The 10,328-nt window shown below is 36.3% G+C and overlaps 1 long non-coding RNA gene across 1 annotated transcript; it reads left to right on the top strand.

Annotated features, from left to right (window-relative positions):
* Positions 1 to 3,510: 3,510 nt before the first annotated feature.
* Positions 3,511 to 9,021, top strand: LOC135598026 (uncharacterized). The gene is made up of 3 exons (XR_010481473.1): positions 3,511 to 5,932; positions 6,723 to 7,212; positions 8,547 to 9,021. It is a non-coding gene; the product is annotated as an uncharacterized LOC135598026 (long non-coding RNA).
* Positions 9,022 to 10,328: the final 1,307 nt, after the last annotated feature.

Here is a 10,328-nt window from a genome sequence, read left to right as displayed (position 1 = left end):
CAACAACAATTGAACTGATTACCACTTGGCATTCAATCAATTCTGTAAAATGTACTCATGGCCATGATGCATTGTTCTATGAAAGTTAGTACACAGAGACCACCACTCACCACTTAATCAATATGATTGTTTGATTTCATTTTGAACCTTCTGGTGCTGGTAGTTGCAGCCTATTCTTAGCCTATTGAAGCTGTCTGGTCTATGCCTGGGTATGTCCTTTGCTCATTTATGTGCTTTATGGCTACCACTCCTTTGGATTGAATCTAGAAGCTACACTACTATCATCAGAAGCATAATTACTGTTATGAATTCTCATCTTTCTGTAGTAAGTCTAAAATTTTCGCTGATAGGTGTTCTTGAATCATATTGGAAGTTCAACTGTGTCTACCCATCAAAAGTTTTTCATGAGTTAATACACAGAGACAAATTCCTACACCACTTAATTATTACGATCATTAGATTTCATTCTGAACCTTCTGAGGCCACAACAATTTATTGCTAGCAGTTGCAGCCTATTCATGGCCTATTGAAGCTGTCTGGTTCATGTCTGACTATGCCTTTGCTCGTCTGATGCTTTATGTCCACCTCCCCTTTAGATTGAATCTAGTCGCTATGCTACTATCAATGGCTTCTCATATTTCTGTAGTGAGTGAGCCTATAAAATGTTAGTTGATAAGTGTTTTTGAAGCATATCGGAGGCTTGGTAGTGTTTGTTCATGCTAAATTTTTCATAGATTTGTATGTGTTCGCACGAAGGAGATTAGACTAAAAGCATTCAGCAGCATCCACGGTTGGAAGACAACAAGAAGTTGTTTGATTCCCTTCTTTTGCTATTCTTTCTTCAAATATTGATCATGTAACAGTTTTCCTACATAAGAATTAATCTTTCTCATGTATCTTTTGGTATGTGAGTTGGCCATGGGGGCCATTTGTGAGAAGTGCTAGTCTCTTTGGATCTTCAACATATGTAGTCATATACACTAAAAGAAGAATAAAGGATAGTTTGATACTGTTGCTTGATAATTCTCATTAATGCTGACTATTAGGAAGTTTTTCTTCTGTGTTTGAATTTTGAGATTTTGGCAATAAGCAAAAGGTAGGTATAGGATGCTTGATTACTACTTTAAAGGCAATAAGCAAAAGGTAGATAAATCTTCATATGTAAAGGGCTAAAGGCTGAGGACATCTTCTTTAGATGTTTATTTTTAAGCTGTGTGGATCCAGTTAATGATATTTGATAAAAAGATAACAATGAGGATGGGTTTTACATGAAATCTATCTAGTGGCATCAAATTTGCAGAACACCAGTACATAAAGAATATAATCATAATATGGTAAAGCAACTAAGCTCTGTTGATTGGAAAAGGCTTGGATGATGATGATGATGACAATGACTGATAATGATGAATATTAAACTATTTTATTTTGGTCAATGTTTAATTATGTTTTTAATGAAAAAAATGTCATTTCTATAATGTCAAACGATCTAATAATTCACATCAAGAATAGTTGTTTTAGAATCTTATTTGCAATGACATATTTCTATATCCATCCTGAACATCATTGCAGAATTTCCAACTGAAAGTATTTTTCATTTGCAGAAATAAGATTGCTTTTTTTATTACTTCTTTTAAATATATACTCCAAACTATTCTTGAAAAGCATTTCTCTTGTCTCCTTGTTGTTAAACAATTGACCACTGGTAATTTTGGATTGATCAATATTTGCCAGATATTAGGACCCAATAGTTCGGTGGCATTGAATCTGGTGCTATTACCTTTCTTTGAAAAAGAAGATATTCACATTTTTGCTCGAATCGAAGGATGCTGCTTTTCCAGACCGCTTTATTCCTGGAATGAGATCGGATTCTGCCAAAACCATAATTAGTGCTTGCAAATATCAAATTGATTTATATATTTAAAGCTTCATTTATTTGGTTGCCCTGTATTTTTGTAGGCTTTTGGAACGTGCATGTCATCTTACTCATCATGTGACCACTGTAGTAAAATACTTCAAAGATGAGAATTTTTAAAAGTATCTTTGAGATTTTATGCCAGCACTTTTAGCAAGTTCATAAACATTCTTATTTGTTACTCATTTAAGTTTCATTTTTCTCTTTTATATCTTATTATCAGTATGTAAAAGCTTCATGCAATGAACCCAGAACAACAATCAGTTTTCAGCAGCAAAAGTGTTTTTTGTTATGCAACTGATGGGGACTTGGAGATTTATTCTGGGTTCTGTGTGCAGAACTTTGTTGTGAAGGATCAGTTTGTTAATGCATGGGAAGAATTCAACTCAAAAACCTTGATCAAATAGATGAAGTTCAAAACCTTGTTCTTGTCCAATAAATTAAGTATATTTCACTTGTATATTTATTCTTAGGTACAAAATGATGACCTAAAAATTATTGTTTGACACAGAATAATTCCTAGATTGACCAATGAATTTTTTTTTGCAGAGAAAATGGTCCATCAAAACAAATTGCATCATGATGGTCATGTAATTTTTGGCAACAGGAATGCAGGTATCATGACATTGGATTGCTAGCATAGACTCAAGAGTTCAGAGAGGTCAGAGAAACTTTGTGGTCTTGGCTTTTAGTTTCAACCATTTGCTGGGAAATGTTTTTTAAATCAGATCTAGTAGGCATTTAGCTGTTTCCAGTGTGTTCATATGATGTTTATACTTTATAGTACAAATCCTTGCCATATATCATGGCAAGTACAAATCCTTGCCATATGTGCCACAGCTACACACTAATATCATGAGATATTAACCACACCAAAAATAGAAAATAGAATAGTTTCTTGAAGATGCTTTGTACTTTCAATTAATACTGCTTAAATTTGTGTCCCAACAAAAGTTAAAAATCTATGAATGAATTGAGTTTGAACCCCTTGTAAAACATAAAATCCAACAGAAATCTGTAACCAAATAACTGAACAAATACAACATACAATATCTCTTGCATAAGACCCAGAATTTATATGCATCATCTGTTCCTCAAGTTTTAAACTGGTGCACAGACAATTATGAGCTGTTAGAGATCATGATATATGAAATGCCCAATAGAACAGAACTTATAAGCCAAGATATTGAATATTTCAACAATATTTGATAAATGAATTGCATTGAAGCTTGTCTTTGCTCCCTTCTTTCACCCATTCAGTTTTATAGTCTTTTGGAGCAAAATCCCCATTGCAAATTGGGTAGTGCAACTTTCTCAGGTAGAACTGCTAACTTTTTTCCCATTGTTTTTTAATCTCCTTTAGCTCTGACAAGTTTGCCTTAAATCACATGTATATCTATAACTTCACATGATCTAGATTGCTGTTCTCTTTTATTGTCTTGCCAGTTTCCTCATATAATCATGCCTCATGAGTCATGGCCATCCCATACAAAGTAGAGATAATAGACAACATGGCATTCTTCAATACAGTTTTGAACTCTAAATTTTCAGGCACTTACCAGTGGCAAGCAGGCAATGCTAGTTGTTTATTAGGGCTTCAGCAATTGTAGCATCTGTAGTCGGTGATAGCTAATGCGTTGCTTGAATCATGCAAGAGCTTCACATGAGAAGAAGAGAGCCAAAGGTAGCCAAGGACAAACTTGCCAGCAACTCGCAAACAAGGAGATTTTGTTACAAGGCAATGCCGGCAAGTCATCCTTGGCTGCATTCCACTCTCTGCCTCTTCATGCAAAGCCCTCAGCAAGCATCTTCATTCCCTTATTCCCCTCTAGCAGGTATGCAGCCCTTTCCTCTCCATAGCAGGTACGCAACCCTTTCCTCTCCATAGCATTCCATCTTGCAACTTCTACTACGTGTTCTGGACAGATGAAAGAGTTGGTATATATAGGCCAGGGTAGTGTGTTGGTAATTCATGGAATGTGCCTGATCCTTCTGGTTCCTGTGGATAGCCAATGGGGTGATACGGAGAGGAATTCCCCAAAGTATGTGATACGCGCTGCCTATTAGGAGATATTCCAATTTTGGTATTATGCTGACTTGCTGAGGTCTCAAAATGGACAAGTGGTCCAATCTCCATTACTCATGGGATTTTAGGCCTTATAAGAAGGCTGTGAAGGTGGTCTGTGGGGGCGGTTTTCTTCTTGCGATGTTTGGTAGGCTGTCATGGGAATAGAATCATGGGTGGAGGCCACACTGAGATATGGAGAGGGGTCATGTGTGTCTCGTGATTTCAAGGATGAGTCATAAGATCCGCTTCTTATTGACTCTGTCAAATTTCATAGCTTGCATAATTTGAAAGAGTGTTTTCACTCCCTTTTCTGTACTATTTTCTCCAGATTTTATGCATTGATTGGTTTAGTTGCCTTAAATCTCATAGGCTTCCTTAGTTGTCATTGAGAAAACATCTGATGTAAGTGCCATTGCTGCCAGGTCCTTTCTGTAGATGCTTCTACCACAACCTACCATCAATGAGTTTGATATCCTTTTTTGCTTCCAGTCATATAAGAATTCACAATAAACTATTATAGGAGTTTTATTATTGGGTCATTTTAGGTCATCTCAGGACATCGTAGTTAATTCCTTCATTCCTTGGAAAGGTAATATATACTTGATAATAAGGCGGGAGGTGACAGTGATCAGTTCATGATTGGAAGGCCAATTGTAGGATTGAAATGGTCAGGAAAATCTTGTAGAATTCTTGATCAATAAGATTTTGAATAAATTGGAGATCTGTCATGGCTCATCTGTAGTATTTAGTCTTCCATTTGTTTCGTCAGTGAATATGTTATTTGGATGGGCATTTTTCTTGTCAGGTTGCGACTGAAGGGTGTCATCCACTTGGTCCACTTGGACAAGTGGGAGGCTGAATACCCCTTTGACATTAAAGAGGGTCATTGGAAATACGTAATTTATTTCCACGAATTTGAACATCTTTTTTCGTTAGATCTCGTGGGACACAGTCCTTTCCCACAGGCTATTTAGGTTCGTCCAATATAGAATTGCTAAACCCTTTTTATTGCTTGTCGAGGAATCAGATTCTATCAAATATAAAGGTTAGGGCCAGAAGTCTCAATCTCTGAGACGTCTCTTTAACCTCCCACTTGCCTTATTCTTTAACTCCATTTCTTTTCGAGCTTGCCCCCTTTTTGGTGTTTTCTTCCAGTAAGATTAGAGGACAAGTAGTCCAGCATTTTATAATGCATCTGTCAGCTAAAATGTATATATATTATATATATTGAAAAATGGAATAGTTGTGTCCCTTATATCTTAGATCTCGATTTTTTTTTAAATGCAATATTTTTTATTTCAAGAAAAAAAATACTACTCAGCTTAATTCATGATTGGTTATCTCGATGATGGATGTTTATAAAATGTCAGAGTCGCAGAGTTATGCATCTTTTTGGCCCCAATTCTGAAGATTAATTTGTGAATTTGATATTCCATACAAGCGCTGAAGACCTCTTGGTTTCGGAATCATCCTGCAAGTTACTTCTCAGAGAAGGCTAATCATCCGCCAGTGTGGCCACCAGCCTAAATCATTACAAATAGGACAACACCTGCAAAAGAGGGAAACAGTAGATCATATCCGTAACTTTGGTCGGGTTCACTGTCAATGGTTCCTGTTCATTGAATTGCTCTGGTCACTGACGTAGTCAGGTCCTTCACATGGCAGCATATATTATTACTGTGTTCTATTTCCAAGTTGGTTCCGTACTATTTCTTTATTATACGTGCATGACAGCATATATTACTTGTTATTTCTTTATTCTTCGGTGAAAGAAGCTTTTTTGGTGCATCGACAAAAATCTTTGCATGGAAGTGCAGAGGATATGATAGTTTAAATTACTGGGCTTTCTGGTGTGCAGCTCAGCCATTGGGCCTGTCGGCCACTCAAGTTGTACCTCGTGCGGTGTGGTTCTTCTCTAGTTAGTGCGATGATGGGCTGGCCCTTCTCTTGCAGTTAAGTTGCTCAACTTCTTTTGTTTATACTCAATCAAGAATATGTCTTTAAAGAAAATGTTGACTTGTAGATCAACATCACCTGCTCTTCTCAGTAATTAAGTACAATGTAATGCATTTATTTTTTATGGTATTCATAATAAAAAAATTGTTGAGAAGATACCTTTTATCACTGGGATAATGATTATGTCCACAAAAAGTAGTAGGCGATATGGCTAGCCTGCCACTATTGATTGGAACTGTTGGCTTCTAACTAGTCCATTTTGGATTATAGCAACAAACTATTTGTGGTTTGGGACTTTTTGCAGTTTATTTAGTCAGTGCTAGTGATATGGCATCTTTAAAACACCATAATTTACTCATAGGCGAGTCAACATTTTACCATATTCTATAGCATGAACAAGCAAATTTATGCAATGTACTCTTCATAAATCTCTAACTCCTCCACTAAACCCATAAAGTCTATGAGTCAGCTAGCGTTATGGTTGAAGCAACATGTAGGAGTCCATGAACAATGTCCAACCATATAACATGACTCGTTTGTACATAATTCCAAATTATCATATTGTTGTTATTGTAGTAATTAGAATATTTAATTCTTTCCAATGCCAATTTACCCATCTTTTAATATCCATTTTTTGTTTCAATTACCTCTTAATTCTTTTTATTCAATTTCTGTGGCTAGCGTATGTAAAAAACTTTATTCATTTGATATTTTCAAGAGAGTGGGTATAAACTTGTTTTGGTTGGTCTGATTGTTTGATCAACTAATCTGGATTTATCTCTGCAGGAGGAGCATGGCTGGCCAAATCTTGTGCTTGTTTTGAGGGCATTTTGAGGGAGTCAAACCTTTTGAGCATTAAGGAAGAACTTTAATTTAAGGATTAAAGGACAATGCCGAATCTTTTTATCTCCCCTCTCCTTTCTGTGCATGACCAAAATCTCACATTTCACCGGCTCTCCAAAATTCCATTGGCATGTTTGTCCCATTAGTTATAGTCCAAAGCGTTGAGTATCCTTAGAACCCCATAACAGTGGCAGTACTCTCTCGGAGGTCACAATCAAATCTCAGTTTATCGTCCTTCTCCTTTTGGCACTTTTTTGTTGTTGCACAGGATTAGAAGGGATGCTGTGGCTGGTAATGTTGAAATGTTTTACGGTCCAGCCTCACAGGTTTAATGGAAAGTATATGGCTTTTGATACAAGCAGGTTGGTCCAAACCATTCCATCAGATCATGAGAAGTTCGATCTCTTTGCATGTCAAGCTACTTCATCTTTGGGTATACTTCTTCTCCTTTCCCTTTGTTCCATAAGTGTCTTGTTTTCTACCAAGCTGTATGATTTCCATTCCTATCTCTTGGTATTGGACTACTGCTAGAGTTCCTCGAATTCACTGGCCTCTCCCTCCTTTGAAGAAGACCAAGCCTCAGGTTTGCTTCTTACTTGAAAATGTAATATTTTACGAAGAAAATGTGATGCAAGATGTAGAAAATTTTGGCTCAAACCCTTCTTTTACTTTGGAGGGATTTAAGCAACTGAGAACAAGTGAAGTCTGATGGGTTGGAAATAATTCGGAAGTTCTAATACTCTTCTGTACCATGGTAATCATATTTCTGAATTATATTTCTAACGTGAATGGTTTGTCTAAATAATATTCTCGACAAATGTTCAATAGGTAGAAGCCAAGCCAATAAATATGTACAGATTTAAGTTGATAACAAAGGCAAGAATGGTTATTACAAGCAAACATCAGCTGCAAAATGTATTCCAAAACTTACAAAAAGATTGGTTATGTTCGATATCATATTAAGGATCTTTTTTTTCCATGTTTTTTTATATTGATTACACCACATTATTTGCGAGGTTAATAATGTACCCAGTAAGCAGATTTGGGTGGTTTAATGTTTATTGTATGTAGGTGAGTCCTCATCCTCTGAAGCATGCACACATTTGATTTCTGATGCTTGTGAAGACTTACTTCTGGAATCTCTTTAATTTCCTGTAATCTCTTTGTTTAATTGCATATAGTGTTTCTGTCGAGGAAAGGAATACTAAATCCTCATTTTAATTCTTTCCTTTAAATTGATGATCTGTTTCTTTCTTCAAAGTATTGATGATCTGTTTGATTTCTGATTCTTGTGAAGACTTACTTCTGGAATCTCTTTAATTTCCTGTAATCTCTTTGTTTAATTGCATATAGTGTTTCTGTCGAGGAAAAGAATACTAAATCCTCATTTTAATTCTTTCCTTTAAATTGATGATCTATTTCTTTCTTCAAAGTATTGATGATCTGTTTGATTTCTGATGCTTGTGAAGACTTACTTCTGGAATCTCTTTAATTTCCTGTAATCTCTTTGTTTAATTGCATATAGTGTTTCTGTCGAGGAAAAGAAATCTAAATCCTCATTTTAATTCTTTCCTTTAAATTGATGCTCTGTTTCTTTCTTCAAAGTATTGATGATCTGTTTGAAACACTTGATTCAGATATTTATATGTTGAAATTGAAGCGGTGATCATTCTGAGATCAGTCTTGTAAAGGCCAAATCTAAAAGCTCATTGTTCTGCAAGCAATAAGATTACCTCTCACTTACTCTTTCGTCTCGCGTTGGCGCAGGAAAGCAAGGATGTGGAGGACCTTAGCGGAGTGCCACCGGTTACAGAAGCACACGATAGAGGGGGCCAAGTTCCACCTGTTCTCGCCTTCCACTGCCGCACTCTAGGCGGAGCTGCAGGACTGGCTTCTTGCCTCGGGGCCTGGTTCCAGGCCCAGCGGTGCTCGCCCGCTAACCCTTGAGGCCGGCCTCCATCCCCCAGCCGTTCCGTCAACGGCGATGAACGGGATGGAGATGTAACAGATGTTCGCGTCGGTGGCGGCAGAGAGGGAGTAATTAGAACCGGGGCGGAGTAATTAGAAGCCAGGCACGAATGTGGCCGACGGTGGACTTGGGCGAGACTAAGGGCGAGTCAACGTGTGGTTTGACCGATAGTGGCTACCGAGTTGGAGGTTGTTTTAGTTTGACTCGGCCATCAGATTCATGTATAAATGGCTGTGATGGCATAGGACAAAATATAATTGATAAGAAAAGTATTTAAAGAGGACTCCAAAATCGTCTGTGTCTACCAAATTGCATATACAAGTACATAGGTAAGACGCATAATAATTATTATAATAACAAGTAATTTGCATAATAATAATTAGATAATAATTCATTTGACTTTATTGGATGGATGCTAAGAAGTGTCTTAAGAATTAATTATATAGGTAAGTTCTAAATTTTCAGGAGGTTACAATGTTGAAATTTAAGAGGTAAATATGCTATTTTCGAACTTTTGAAGTATATATATATATATATATATATATATATATATATATATATATATATATATATATATATATATATATATATATATATAACCAATATATCAGCAATACATTCACAAATATAAAAACTGACACAACATATAAATTAAAAAATATATTTTTTAAATCCTTATCTATTTTTCATCATAATATTATTATCTGCAGCAAACCAATTTTTTATTTAGACTGCGATCCTCGTTTGAAAATTTCTGGAAATCCACCATATAAAGCTCAATGAATTAAAATTAAGACCACCAATTATAGAAAAATATCAAATAAATATTTTTTGTATTTTTCTTTCTAGAAAGATCTAAATTAGTACCCAGAAAACATTTGACACCGCCACCAAGTTACCCTAAACACGTCACAACTCAGTCGTAGATACGACGAATAGTAACGGTCACAGATGTATAAGAGCAAAACCCATACAAGAGAGCGAAGAGGACGGGTTCGGCCTTCCCACCTGCTTTCAGATGAAGCGTCGTTGCCGTTGTCATCATCGCCTGCGCCACCAGAACAGTGGGCATGCGCAGCGCTCATCAGGGTTGGACAGGCCGATGACCAAGTCATATTCATCTTGCATACAATAAGATAAAACAATTCGAATCGAAACCATGCGGCCACCATAGGCGTCATAAAGAACTCCTTACAAATGTTTGAACCCGTTTGCCTTGTGGTTTATATTTATGTCTTTGTTACAAATGTTAAGGAGTTGCAATTACTTGCTGCTTTTAGAACATTGACTTTTAGATTTCTAGTCATTTTATACATATGTATGATTTGTGACCATCTAATATTAATGGTAAAGAGTCAAATTTTTGTAATATTTGGTTTTTAAGCTCTTAAATGAGTTTCTATTGTACTAATATTTAAAGATATAGAAACAATTAAATAACGAAATATGGGGGAATAATAAAGAAAATAAAAAAAGGCCAAAAGAGGTGATGTCCCCTCGCCATCGATCGCGTGGTGAATTGGGAGCCTTTCGAGCGTTGGATGTGCACATGTGAGAGTTTCCAATACAATTGCGCGTAG

Source organism: Musa acuminata, chromosome BXJ2-1 (assembly GCF_036884655.1).
Source record: "Musa acuminata AAA Group cultivar baxijiao chromosome BXJ2-1, Cavendish_Baxijiao_AAA, whole genome shotgun sequence".
Lineage (NCBI taxonomy): Eukaryota > Viridiplantae > Streptophyta > Magnoliopsida > Zingiberales > Musaceae > Musa > Musa acuminata.
This window is presented reverse-complemented; position numbering and strand designations above follow the sequence as displayed.